Here is an 11,530-nt window from a genome sequence, read left to right on the forward strand (position 1 = left end):
TTTGCTTGTCAATTACTATCTCGATAAAGCTGAATAAAAACAGAGTCCTTCTTTAACAAGAGGGGGAAAAAAAGCTGTGCCTAGTAGCAAACATTTGACTCCAAGGACCAAAATCTTTGCACTGTGTGACAGACATTCTAGATCTTTCACCAGGTTCGGGGTATCTTACCACCTGGAAGTAGATCAGGTTAAAGTATGGTATGTTGCTGTGATTCACTCACAATACAGAATAGATTTTGGTCTTTGAGAGTTGCCAAGATCGATCCTCATCATCTCACTTCCACAGATACCATGGGCCAATAGTCTCTATCTTGCTACTTTAATATTTTGTCCAGAGGGATCATCAGTTCCCAGCGGTGTCCCTCTAGATGAACCTTGGAGCAGATCTCACTTGGGTCCACATTCACTGGGTAACTGATTCTACATAATTGGCTCCCAAATCACGAGTTAGCCACATAGATGGGAACTGTCAATAAATACTATAAAACTCAGGGTCCCGAGAAAACAATGTACTATGTCTTAAATTACTATTTTTAAGTGATACACATATTCAAAATTTTACACAGAGAGCACCTGTGGGTGGGGAATTTGGGGACAATGATTTGGGGAATTTGGGGACAATGGTTCAGCTTATCATGTTATAATGTTAGGAGACCTTTATTTTCCTTTGAAAACAGAAATTATTACTTTGACATGAAGCTGGCCAGGTGGCAAAAATGAGGTTAGAAGGACAGAGAAAAAACACGATGCCGCATATCTGCAAACTGTGCTTGAAAGAGACGAACTCCCCAGAGGCTATAACTCTGTGATCGAAACCACCAGTTGTGAGAGAATAACCTGGGTGAGGACTGTAGTTAGTTAGCAGGGAAACTACTTGTCACCAAAAACAATGTCTATGCAAACAAAAACCTTGTGTTCTGGCCTGCTGAGAAGAATTCCAAACAAAGGTCCCTGATGGATTGGTTGTCACAATGGACAATGCTTTCCCAGATTTTGCTTTATTTTTCCCCTTCCCCCATCCTGTTCCTTCTCTCTTGATTTTTAGCACTCCCCTTCAATTCCTGGTTCCTAAAAAATACACAATTTGTAGACGATATTTCGGTTCAGACACTGACACATGATTTGGAGATTTTAAATTCTGTGTACAATAGTATTGTTACATGTGTGTTAGAAGTGAAACAGCACCGACATTCCCAGACACTCTCTGTTTCACTCTGAATGGTGTATTAAGCAAAGTCATCAGCAAGAAACAGTTGCCTGAGTTAAATTTTGTATGGGTCTGAAGTACATTTTAATTGTCGATAGCTTACTTATTTTTCTAGTATCTGACCTTCCTACAAGCAGATGAATATTAATGATAATGGTAAAAGCAAAGGCAACATGGCAGAACTTACATTTTACTCTACTTTACCACCAATTTTTGGGACTGGGAAGTACCTAAGTTTTTGTTGTCTGAAGGAATCAGTTTATAAGGTCTGCCTACTTACACAGATTAAGAATTTACTTTGGGGGAAAAAGGACAGTAACTATTTCTTTCATTTGTTACCTCAGTGGAAACAAGGTGGGAAGTGGTAGAAAGTAGGTAAGAGAAATCATCTACCAGGTGTGGTGACAAACTTGTTTTTATTCAACACACATATATGCAATGTTACAAAATGATTACCAAGTTCAGTATGGCCACAATTCCTGTTGTCACACAAATTTGCAATACTTTTTTCTTCTTGCATAGCTTAAGATTCTTTCTTAGATGTGAATTAATAATCACAAAAACGATCACATATTTTGAATTATTTCAAATATTTGTGAGGACAATTATATTTAGAGGGAAAGAACTTCTGAGGTTAAATTTTTTTAAAGTTATTTATTTATTTATAGATTTTATTTATTTATTTGAGAGAGAGAGACAGAGCAAGCAGGAGGATGAGCAAAGGCAGAAGGAGAAGCAGATTCCCTGCTGAGCAGGAAGCTCAACGTGGGGCTTGTTCCAGGACCCAGGGATCATGACTTGAGCCGAAGGCAGACACTTAACCAACTGAGCCACCTAGGTGCACCCAAAGATTTATTTTTTTATTTGAGAGAGAGTGTGCACGCATGAGTAGGGGGAGGGTCAGAGTAAGAGAATCTCTGGCAGACTCCTCACTGAGTCAGGAGCCTGAAGCCGGGCTGGATCCCAGGACCGTGAGATCAGGACCTGAGACAAAACCAAGAGTTGTTTGCTTAACCCACTAAGCCACCCAGGCACCCTGGAAGTTAATATTTTATAATACTAGATGAAATGATTTTGTGTTAAATAGATATTATATGTACTTAACATATATATGTATGTAAGTATACATATTAGATTATTTACACATATCTTGTATAGATATTGAGTCCTTTGTTAGACATATAGAGAAGACTAAGACAAATTTGCCCTAACTGGCGAACTATGATGATACTGGGCTTTTCCCCTAAGTAGTTATGCTGCAGAAGGTGGTGGGGGATAGAGATGGGAGATGGTCAATGATAAATCCAAATTTACACAATGAGGACAGGACTTGAAAGTCCATTAATGTAGCATGCATATATATATATATATATATATATATATATATATATTCCTTTGTAGTATGATATTATATTAACATTAAGATAAATATTTGCCAAATGAAAAATTGAATGACTTAAATAATTTAAGTCAAACTCCATATTAAAATATGATTGCATTTAATAAGATAATATTTAAGAACCACTCACAAGTTTCTGTATTCAAAACCCTTAAAAATACCAGCTCCCCTTCAGAATAAATTGGTTTTAAAATCTTTTTTTAAAAACAAAATTTACAGTAAGATAAAGCCAGCAGAACAATGGTATAAATTATTAGATAGTTATGAATATATATAGATATATTTCATTACAGGTAGAGGCAGTTTGTGGGGATTTTAAACACAGAGATATTAGAAGTCTAGGACAGGATTTTTGTATTTAGAGAAGTGTTTGTTTTATGTGTTTTTTTTTCTATTTTTTTATGATGGGAATACGAGGAAAGTACTCAATAGACTAGGACCTCTAATATGAAATTTACCAGCAGTGTAAATAACTATTCCCAGAACAACTTTAGATCTAGAATTTAATGTCATATCATAAGAGCTTCTCCTTTACTTTTGTAGGCATGTTATTATTTCCCCATGTGTTGAACTTTCATATAGTCAGTTTCTTTTAGGAAGAATAATGCTATAGTGTGTTATTTATATGTCAGAGGAAGATGGATACATTTAAGTGATATTTTAGAATAGACATATAATCACTATTGTCATATATTTTAGTGCTCAGTTAAAAAAAGATCAATTTTATTATTTACAATATAGATGAGTGCATCCTCTATGTCAAAAACTGTAACATCATGTGTGGCAACTTATTATTCTAGTTTATCTAAATCAGTTGAAAAAAATCTTCCATTATATATGCAGGCTTTTAAAAACTGTCATTGTTTCTTTGCTGAGCATCTAATAATCATTTTTAAAAGGTGAATTTTGATTAATTTTTTTATTATGCTATTGTTACCACTGTCTTGAATTTCATTGGTAGAGCACAAATATGAAGTGTTAAATGGACTTGAATTAAGTCGTACTAAATTTTTACTAAATAGATTTTTTAAAAAATGATGAACCATGGAGAGAAAATAAATAGGTAACATTATAAAATTATATTTAATTTTTCACTTGATGTACAGATTTAATCCTGGTTGGTGGAGACAGTATGTGAAATGTTTATTTTAGTGTTTTATCTATGAAACTCTTCACCTTATCTGTCACAAATTCTGGTGTGGTGGCAACCAATTTTGTGAAGAAAAAAAATTGCTTTAATCAATGATCCTTTATTAAATTGCAGTATAAAATTCTATTTTGTTTTGCAAGCGTATTCATTAATATTAAAAGCTTTGATTTTAAAGAAAAGCTTTAGATCTGGGGCCACCAAAGATAAGAATTCTCAAATTCTCAAGTTTGGGACTTCCTATGAGATAAGCCCAGGTAAGCAGTTTCTTATTTATTATTATTCTTGAGAAGAAGAAAAAGTTTTCTTCTAATTATAGAATATGTATAATATTTCTCTAAATTTATTTTATTTTATGTATATGTATATATATATGTTTAACATTTCTCTGAATTTATTTTATTTTCAACTTATTTCCAGAATACTTGTTTTTCCCTAGGATTATACTCTATGTTCATAAGTTTTTACATTCAAATGTGAAATAGTAAAATAAAACCTCCCTTTCAAACCAAAGTGGAGGGCTGATTCTGATACCTATGTATTCAGGGAAAAAAAATGAACACCTCTAATGCTCATATTTTACTTAGAAAAAACCCAATGAGGTTTCATGGTTCTTTATTTTAGATCTTTTTAGTCTTGAATAATCTAAAGTCTGTTGATTTATTTGTTATAGTGGCTGGAAGAAATGATCATTCATGCCACAACTGATTTTCAGCATCCTTAAATAAGTTCCATTAAATACAATCATGGATATAGAAGTACAGGTGATTTCTTTCCTAAAGGGATTTAAAATATAGGTATAGAGAAAAATATTATGCTTGTGAACTAAGAAAAAATATTTTGGGGGATGATAACCCAAGAACAGCTTCTTCTAAAGGAAACACCCATTTCCAGGCCCGGGTATTCATTCCAAAGCTGCCATTACCTGAATTATGAATGATCAGAACAGTGTGAATTCTTGATTTTAGGGAAGCCAAATCCCAGAATTCCTAGCAGCCCATTAGCTAGAATAAAATGTGAGTTAAGCCAAGCATACGCATTTTTATGTACTTAGGTTACTAAATGCTTCAAGAATTAATTCAGTAATCACAATTGCTACATCTGCCAAGTTGCGAAAGCTAAATTCAGACTAGGGTACATGTATGGAACTTCATGCAAGGTAGAGTTTCAGGTAGCATAGAGTGAAAATAAACCAAAAAAGCCAGTTGTTAGGAGAAAAAGAACCACTCATGAGGTGTGTGTCTGTGTCAAGTATGACAGAGCACTTGGAAAAAGGTTCTTGATTTCTAGCATCTAAAGTAGCTAGAGCCAACTGAAATTCAGAAACAACCTTTAGCATCAGCCTCTGTAAGGTCTTTTCAATGTCTTGTATTTCTGGATTTTCTTGATATCCAGGTGTATCCTTAGTATTCTCTTTTGCTTAAGTTCACTTGAAAAGTCTCTACTCCATGCAACCAACTTGCCTAAAACAAAGAGCAATGCAGTCCCAAATAGTGCAGAAAGTAAGCGTATAGGAACTTTTAAATACATTTGAAAATCTGAGTTCAAGTAATTAGAAGTTGTGTACAATTTTTTTTTTTTTTGACAGATGAAATCAGAATGTTGACTTCAGGACTTATTTCTTAAATTCATGTTTTAGATAGTAGTCAGCAAACTTTTTCTGTAAAGAGCCAGATAAATATCTTTGGCTTTGTGTGCAATTGTCTCTATTACAATTACTTAGCTCTGGTTTGTTGTAAAAGGAAACAGAACCAATACACAAATGAATTAGGTGTGGCTGTTTTCTAATAAGACTTTATATATGTATCTTTGAAGTGCACATAATTTTCATATGTCACAAGATGTTAGAATTTTTGTTTTTTTGCAACTATTAGAAAATTTGCATCATCCAGGCCAAACAAAAACAGATGGCAGGTGGGATTTAATTTGTGGACTGTAGTTTGCCTGGCTTAAAAGCCTAAGTCTGGGATTCAAGAGCTCCAGATCAGACCTTGCTTCACAACTGTGTGATGCTGAACAGGTGGCATTCTTTCTGGGCCTCAGTTTCCTCTTGTATAGTGAGTTGATGAACAAAATGATCTTGGAGACCCATACATGTCTAGATTCTAAATTTATTTTCTATTTTAATTAAACTTTTAAAAAGATTTTATTTATTTATTTGAGAGAGGGAGACTGAGAAAGAGTGAGAAAGCACAAGCAGGGAGGAGTGGCAGAGGGAGAGGGAGAAGCAGGCTCCCCCACTGAGCAGGGAGCCTGATGGGGGCTCAATCCCAGGACCCTGATCCTGATCCCAGGACCTGAGCCTAAGGCAGATGCTTAACCAACTGAGCCACTCAGGTGCCCTAAAATTTTGTATTTTAATGTTTTATTCATTTGATGCTTTAAAACTACTTTTTCGCATACTCTGTGTTAATTGTTATGAAAAAATTCTACTCTTTTTGTCACTATTAAATAAATGAAAACTAACATAAATATAAATAAAAGTATGCCCAGATGAGGGTTTTTAAGCATTTGATTTGTTCATATCCATTTTATAAAGCAGATCCTGGACTCTGCTTTAATTATCACTAGGTTTAGGTAGTGATCTTCTGTGGGTACTTTCTCTAGCCTCTGTTATTTGTAGTCTGTATGTGAGTGGGTTGACCGACTAGTTTTTTGAAAGGGGATCATGGCTTTAGAATTCTTGCTATTCAGGCATCCACAGTGGCGATCTAAAAACAGAGAGTAATTAAGATTTAAAGACAGAAAGACAAATATCGTATGATCTCACTCATATGTGCAATTTAAGAAACAAGAAAAAAAACAAAGGAAAAAAGCGACAAAAACCAGACCCCTCAATACAGAGAACAAGCTAGTGGTTACCAGAGGGGCGGGGGGTGATGGGATGATTGAACTAGGTGATGGGGATCAAAGAAGCCACTTATCATGATGAGCACTGAGTAACATTTAGAATTGTTGAATCACTGTATTGCACACCTGAAACTAATATAGCACTGTATGTTAACTATACTAGAATTAAAAAAATAATAAGGTCGTCTATCTTTTTTTTTTTTTAAGGTTCTCATTATTATAAGAGCAAGTTGAGTGCCAAAGAAAGATACTTACATTTAAAAAAAAAAAAGAAAAGAAAAGAAAGAAAACCCTTAGTGTAGATTTCCTCCTTGTCATTCCGTGTTTATACACATGAAGTACTGAGAAGGACTGAGAGTATCGAGATTAAACCTCCAGGACTGCTTAGCCCATGATTTCTTTTCAAAATTAGTCCCATAATCACAAGTCCAGTTTATGCCATTCTTTGAATTCTCACTTTCATGTTCTTACTATATTTTTATTTCCATTATAATTATAAAATATACTATATTTTAAAACTTTCACTCACAACTATAAACATCTCTTAGTTTTATTCTATGTTTTATTACAAAGCAATCTGAAAAACTGAAATTATTATATTAACATTTAAAATGCAAATGTGTTCTTATTTTAGAAATTCAAGAGACTGGGTGGAACTTGTTTGATAGGCTCACGAATTTGGCATTGATTTTTTTTCCCCCATCCAGTCAATTGCCTTTAACAAAAATTTTTTTTAAACGAACATTTAAGGTATTATTTGTTTCAGGGGTACAGGTCTGTGATTCATCAGCTTTACACAATTCACAGCACTCACCATAGCACATACCTCCCCATTGTCCGTCACCCAGCCACCCTATCCTTCTCACCCCTTTTTTGCTTAGGGCTCTCACCCCATTTTGAGTTGACCGGGTAGAATTGTGACACAGGTGAAGTTAGGCTCTGGTGTTCCTCTAATCATCCAGTGCTTTTTTTTATGGATCTAGGCCTTCTCACTGGATTTCTTACTCACACTCACTTCTCCTCTCTCCTTATAGGACCTAAGCCCCGAGCTTCCTATCCTCCTTTTCCTTCCTCTGTTTCCACTTCTCAGATCCTATGCTGCTCTACAGTTATCAAATGACATGATGACTATACGTATAAACATTTGTATTTTTTTTAAACATTTGTATTTTAATAGGGACCTTCCCAGAACAGATGGGTTAACATCAAAGGCAGTGGAGGTGATATCTGAGGTAGTTGCCTTTATGCCCAAGTCCACCTTGCCTACACACAGGGATAGCTCTGCTTGATCTACAACACTCTTTTAATCTAAAACTCAGCTCTATCCATTCACAGAAAGATATGGAAATCCTTTATAAAACACACTAGAGAGTCCTCAATATTTGTGTGAAAATTAAAAGGATGGGATCTTCTCAGTAGTAAATCTTCTCTTGAGTCACAATGGGCTTGACACTATGCTGGAGAATGCACAGATAAATTATGGTGTTTGCTTTCAAGGCACTGGCTGTTAGCTAGGAAATACAGACTTGCAAATAAATAATTTCAATAAAATATTTAAAATGCTATAATTGAGGGACTATGTACTTAGATGACACAAAGGAAGGAGTGATTAACTCTATTGGGTGGGACAGACAAGGCTTTACAGGAGACATTTTGAGCTAGATTTTGAAAAATGAGCTTTCCAGGAGGAGAAGGCAATGGGGAGTTTTGCATGAAGGCGTGGTGGCAAAAAACACACTTGTCTTGAATTTTGAATAAGGAACTAGTCTTGCAAAGAATAGAAGATGATAGAAAATCCATTTCGGCAGTGCCAGTAGCCACGTTCAATATTCAAGGAAGAGTGGCAGTTAATTGAGCTTTAGCTGCAGTCATCAGAGGCTTTGGTAGTAGGCTCTGGTACCCTTAAATGGTGTGATCACATCTGCTGCCCCTCCAACTTAGCTTTACTCTGTCCCACCATTTTCAGATTTGCACTCCACACTTCCTGATCATCCTTTTAATCAATTTTCTTGCAATTGTGTGTGTGTGTGTGTGTATTTCCTATTATATTAGCAAGAGTTGGTTTCTATTGTACCTAGACACCCTAGCTAATGCAGCCATAAAGAACTGGGATTCTGATGTTTGTTTTTTGTTTGTTCAGAAGTGGAGCAGTTCAAAGTGATATGTCTTTGTGTGTGAATTGCTAAACAAGTAGATATGGACCCCCTGGGATTGATGAAGTCTGTGGGACAAGGGTACTACTTAAGTTGTGCTCGTGAGCATTTGTAACATTCATGATTTTGACTGTTTTTGTGATGAGAGGTCCAGCATTGTCAATGAATTTGGGTATGTAACCAAAAAGATCACAAATGACATTTGTTTAGACAAATGTTTAGAGTATGTTTCCAGGTGTTATGAACCTAAAAAAGCAATTACAAAAAGGCAATACTATGGTTTAAAGAAGAAATAGGAATTAAGATGAATGCCTGCTCTCCTTTCAGCTCTCATGGTGTTTGGGAGATTTGAGGAAACTACGGGAAAGTATATGAGCATTTTGTGAAGAAGTAGAAGATGTGCAATACTTTGTTTATGAGGTAATGGGATTGCAGAGGACACAGAGGAAAGAATTGAGAACGCAGAGGGGCAGAAGCAGTGGTCAGAAAGGATGGGACAACATCAGATTGGGATTAGAAAGATTGTACATTACAGAAAGGGAATTATTTGGTCAGTGTCTTTGGGTATCAAGGACAAGAGCAGTAGGATGGGACAAGTAGACACAGTGGTTTTTTTTTTTTGGAAAGAATGGGAATAGAGAGTTATTTCTGTATTGGGCCAAGAAGTCTGTGGATGGTGAGTAGAGACATTTAGAATCTCTTGCAACTAGGAGTGTTGCAACTGCTTGAACATCTCCAGATAAAATCAATAGATATTTGTTTTGGTTTTGCTGGTTAGCTTAGTTTTAGACCAGGGTTTCTCAATTTCAGCACTGTTTAGGGCCTGATAATTTTTTGTTGTGAGGGGGTTGTCTTTTGCATTACAGCAAGAATAGCAGCATACCTGTCCCTTACCCACTAGATGCCAATAGCATCCTCTGTCCAGATGTGAGAGCCAAGAATGTCTCCAGACATTGCTAAATGTCCCAGGTTGAAAACCAGTGGGCTAAGCTCTACCAGTTTTTTGGAGGAAAGGGGAGAAGTGAAATTCAGTCCGAAATATTAAGGATAGCTTTTATTGCAATTCTTAGCATAGGGGTAGGAATTGTGCATTGGAATAAGTTATATGTAGAAGTGATTTTAGCACATTGGTTAAGTTTTCTCAATTATTTCTAGTCTTTTTTTTCCTTTAAAGATTTTATTTATTTATTTGACAGACAGAGATCACAAGTAGGCAGAGAGGCAGGCAGAGAAAGAGAGAGGAGGAAGCGGGTTCCCAGCAGAGCAGAGAGCCCCATGTGGGGCTCAATCCCAGGACCCTGGTATCATGACCCAAGTCGAAGGCAGAGCCTTTAACCCACTGAGCCACCCAGGTGTCTTTTACTCTTATGCTGCACTTCTGAGTTAACCTCTCTGTCAACCTCACCTTTTGGGCATTTCATCACATGTTCTTCATAGTTTCTCACTTTTGCTGAAACTATTGGCTGTCATTTCTTCACCATAACCTTCCACAGAAATCTATCTAGCTCTCAAGGCACATTTCAAATATATCTCTGGCATGAAGCCTTCTCTAATTCCATTGCTAAGATTTAATTTTTTCTTTTTCCACACTGATGGAGTATATTGCATTTTGCACTATTTATCACATTCTTCTTTCTTATTGGGGATATAATTTTTTCCTAATAAAATGCATCTTCAGTTCTTTCATTTCAGAAATTTTTCTTGTATTACGTCACTGAAAACTTTTTCTGTTCCATTGTTGTGTTGTTTACTTCAGGGAAACTAGTAATATTTAGATTGGATTATACTTGTAGTCTATATCTTTTACTTTCTAATTGTTTTAATCATTTTCATTTTTTATGAATTTACTATGATTTTATCAAGTCTTTGTTCTAAGATCTCATTTTAGATTTTGGCTTTGTATGTGCATTTAATTAAACATTTTATTTATTGCATCTTAATGGTATTAGTTTTATGTGCCTATTGAGAAGTAAAAGAAAAGTCAAAAAAGAATCAAAATAAAGTCCTTTTATCCTTAGTCCACAAGTAAAAATGTTAAACAACTTTTCTCTATTCTTTTAAATTTAATTATAAAATGGTGTTCTTCAATATGTGTTCTTAACTCTACAATACCCTCTTATTTTATCATTTTTAAGTGATTTAATCTTTGTGGATTTAAAAAAACTCTAATTTGTGTTCTGATTAGGTAATGGTGTAGAAGTAGGAACTCATAGAAAATCTCTTCATTATATTTAGTTACATTTTTTCCCCAGTATTTCCTATTCTCTTTTGATGCTTCCTTTTCTTCTCCTTCCCTTCCTTCTCCTCCCCTCCTTCTTTTGACTGTTAACGCTTTGCATATCTAACATTTCTTTTGAGCTATTGGTGCTTAACATGGTAATCCCCATCAAACTGGATTTGACTTCCTTCTCACTTTGTATATCAAACCTCTTAAACTTTCGCTATATAGTCTGAAGGCCTAACATTATGTGCTCAGCCCATTCTTCTAAAACCCAAGTGCATGACAGGATGCTTGATCTTTACTTGACATATGTGCAGTTTGGAGAACTCAACTCTTCTATCTCACTTGAGTTCTTTTCTGAGACACATTCATGCCTCACAGTTGAGAATGTATCTTATTGGGAGAGTTTTAAAATTATTCCACAAATACAGTGTGGAACTTTCATTAAATAGGTTTCATTTTTCATGTCTCTCCTTAGCAACCCTTAACCAACCTGGCCCCTATTTTAGGAAAAATGGTGCCAGGAGATTTAAGAGTACTGAGAGAGACTGAG

Source organism: Neovison vison, chromosome 12, assembly GCF_020171115.1.
Source record: "Neovison vison isolate M4711 chromosome 12, ASM_NN_V1, whole genome shotgun sequence".
In the NCBI taxonomy this organism is placed as follows: Eukaryota; Metazoa; Chordata; class Mammalia; order Carnivora; family Mustelidae; genus Neogale; species Neogale vison.